Genomic DNA, 3434 nt, shown 5'->3' with positions numbered 1-3434 from the left:
AGAAGAAGAAGAAGAAAAAAAAGAGACGAAAGCTGGTTATGTATGTATTAGCTAGAGAGAAAGCCAGTAAGCAGTACCCTTCCATGGTTTCTCCTTCAAGTCCCTTCTTTCAAGCCACTGCCTTGCTTTTCCCCCTGATGTCTGTGACCTGTAAGCTGCAAAACAAAACAGAAAAAAATGAAAACAATCCTCCTCTAACTTGTTTTTGGTCAGAGTAGTTTATAATTTTATCACAGCAACTGAAAGGAAACTGGAACAGTGTTCTATGTATTTTTTTAAATTAAAATATGACAGAGAAGATACCAGCAGCCTAAGAAAGTGTCTCATCCTGAAGTAGGTGTCAGATCCCATAGATCTGGAGTTACAAGTAGTTATAGGTTGCCTGATGTGACAGCTGGGAATTGAACTCTGAGAAGGCAGCAAGTACTCTTAACTGCTGATCCATTTCAGTGAGATGTGTGTCACACAGCCTGAGCTCTGCGGGTCAGCTGGAACATGATTTCAACCTGTGGACCATCATTTATGATAAGATGTTGTTTGAAAGATCAATCTGTCTCAAGCCTATTAATCAGCTCTTTGGTCCTTCCTCCATCTCCTAATTTGTTTTCTTTTCTTCTGTAATATTTTGACTCTCCCTTTCCCATTTCTTCTTTCTCCTTTCCCCTATCCCCATCTCCCTTTCCTTCCTTCTTACTTCCTCTCTTTTCCTTCCATCCTTCTCTCTATGTGGCTGCTTGTATGAGAGTGTTCAAGTGTATGTTTTGCCCATGGCTCACATGGAGGACAGAGGAGAATGCCAAGTATCCTCCTTTATCATATTCTACCCTATTTTCTTGGAATATGGTTTCCCACAAAACCAGAGGCTCATTGTATCTTCAGCTAAACTTAAACTATCTCGAAAGTGAACCCAAACAATCCTAGATCCTTCTGTCTCTGTCCTCTACAGCACTGGAATTGTAGGCTCAGTGTGCAAACATCTGGGCTTTTAAAGCCAGTGCCACAGAGCCTAACTCAATTTATACTTGTCTGCAAACCCTCTTACCAACTGATGCTTCTCCCCGACCCCTGGTACTTGTTTTATTCCCTTCAGTGGGCAAGCATTCTGAAATCTGTGTACCCTGTACCCATCCAGTAATAGAACTTGGAGATTTTGTCACATGAATCAAACTATTTAGCATATTTCCATGAGGCTATAACACCAGAATTTGATATCTATATCTACATCAATTCTCCAACTTATCTCCACACTGTCTCATCAGCTGTTTTCACTGTTCCCATTTCTACCACCTGCCCATTAACTCCTGAATCATCCTTGACTCATCTGTTGTGTTCTTCCGTCTCTGCTGGTCTGCTTGTAGGCAGCTTTTGCACACAGCTTCGACAGGTATCTGTATCTCTTTACACTAAATGCCCCATTAAAACCCCACACTGTTAGAAGAACTTCATGTAGATATGTAGATGAACACAACATTAATATAGCAAGCACTCCAGTTCTGCCCCCAGCCCCAAGCAATGGTTCACAATAAAACCAGAGCCATAGCTGAGAACAAGACAAAAACAAACAAACAAACAAACAAAATAGTATAATCATGTGTCCTTGAAAGCCTTTGGTGTCTCTTATAAATCTTCAAAGAGATTAGAGGAGGGAACTCACTCTTCTCAAAGGGTTGTAGTTAGCAGATCAGATGTATCCACAACAAATGTATGTCAGGTCTAGGAAAACTCTGTCTCCTACATTCTGCATCCATTTCACCTTTCCATCCTCTAGCCATATCAAGTATAACCAATGCCAGGGTCTCCAGAAGACTCCCATGCAGCATCCACCATTCCTGCCATCAGATCTGCCCTCTTTTTGCTCCATCTGTGGTAGCCACTTCTACTTGGCCTCTCAGATTCCCATTAGGCAATTACTGAGAGCCTAAACAATGGGAAAGCATCCAGAGAAATAAGAATAATGGGGAAATTAAGAGCTATTTCTTAGAAGAAGGCATGGGGGTCAAAATAAAAAACAATGCCTACAAAGTCTTCAAAAGTATCTTTTCAGATTTGAAAAAGATAAGTGATGTTAAAATAAGGAAGCAATACCAGATGATCCCTTGTGGAACAATGACAGATGTCCCCTTGTGGAACAAAAGGAGTAAACAATAAAAATTACAGAGGAAAAATGAAATAGATTCAAGAGAGATGGACTAGACATCAGGCATTCAGGCTGAGCTCTTTCATTTTCCATCATACTAACTAAATTAGGAAACCGTTAAATTCAAGTTAAATCTTTCCCTGACATTCATACCCAGTTCTCTCAAGTTCAGACTGCATGGGCATGGATGCCCTCCAAGGGGAATAAGTCTATTGCTCAAGGTTGGATAACAAGACAGAACTGATGCTGGTCCTGACACCTAGGTCTTCTGATTGTGGGCTCTAGTATTTATCTATTCTTCTGATTTGCTGCATTCCTTTCCTTCTGGGAACTCCTTGGAAACACGAATCTTGGCCACTCACTAGACCACACTGGCTATATGCTACTACAAGAAAATGAATGCAATTTATCCCAAAGTCATGTCCTGCATCAAACCCCAGAGCAATAAAAATCAAACAATTCTGCTTCGGTGTTTGCCTTCCTAGTTCATCCTTTCTCTGTATCATCACTTCTGAAAGGTCAGCTTTGTGTCTTGAAAATTATTCTTTAAGTATGAAAGTGGTTTGCCTTTAGATTGTCAACCTACTCCAGCATATCTCTTAAGAGTATATTTGTGAGTGACTATGAAATGGCTGTTTGCATTTCTTCAGAAGCCCTAACCTGGATGCAGATAGTAAGGTAAGGTTAGAAGACAGAAGTTGGCATTAGGCTAACAGAATGAGACAGAGATCTGCTAAATGGAATGCTCATAGAAATCTATGCATTTCTTGTAGCCCAAAACTATGTGTATATCCGGGTCCTAACTTTGTTTTCTTCTACAGAAAAACTAAGCTCTATCATAACATCTGAGAGCAGAAAGGCATGAAGAAATGAAGTAGAATCCTATGTGAACCTTCCCTTCACCAAATCAAGAGCTGCCTGGCACACATAGTAAAGGTCTGGACTCATTCCACTGAATTAAAAAGAAAAAAACAAAAGCACCCTCGATGCTCTTTCCAATGCCTTATCTCTAATTTTAATGATTTTTATCTAGATCCTCAGACACCCACATATCTAGGGTGTCAAACTCAGCCTTTCCATTTCGTTTCTGTTCTCACCTGCTAACTGTAAATACAGCTAATTTTACTTTACTAAACACTTATGCTTTGTAAGGACTCATATTATCTCACTGTTATGCTAAGAAATGATTGAAAGCTAGCTTATGGTATAACAGAAAAATGCCACACCATTATAAACTTCAAGCTATAAGCTGATGGCTATGACTTCTTCTTTAACCATAACCTTGAAGCTACGTTAT

Source organism: Mus caroli, chromosome 13 (genome assembly GCF_900094665.2).
Source record: "Mus caroli chromosome 13, CAROLI_EIJ_v1.1, whole genome shotgun sequence".
Lineage (NCBI taxonomy): Eukaryota > Metazoa > Chordata > Mammalia > Rodentia > Muridae > Mus > Mus caroli.
This window is presented reverse-complemented; position numbering follows the sequence as displayed.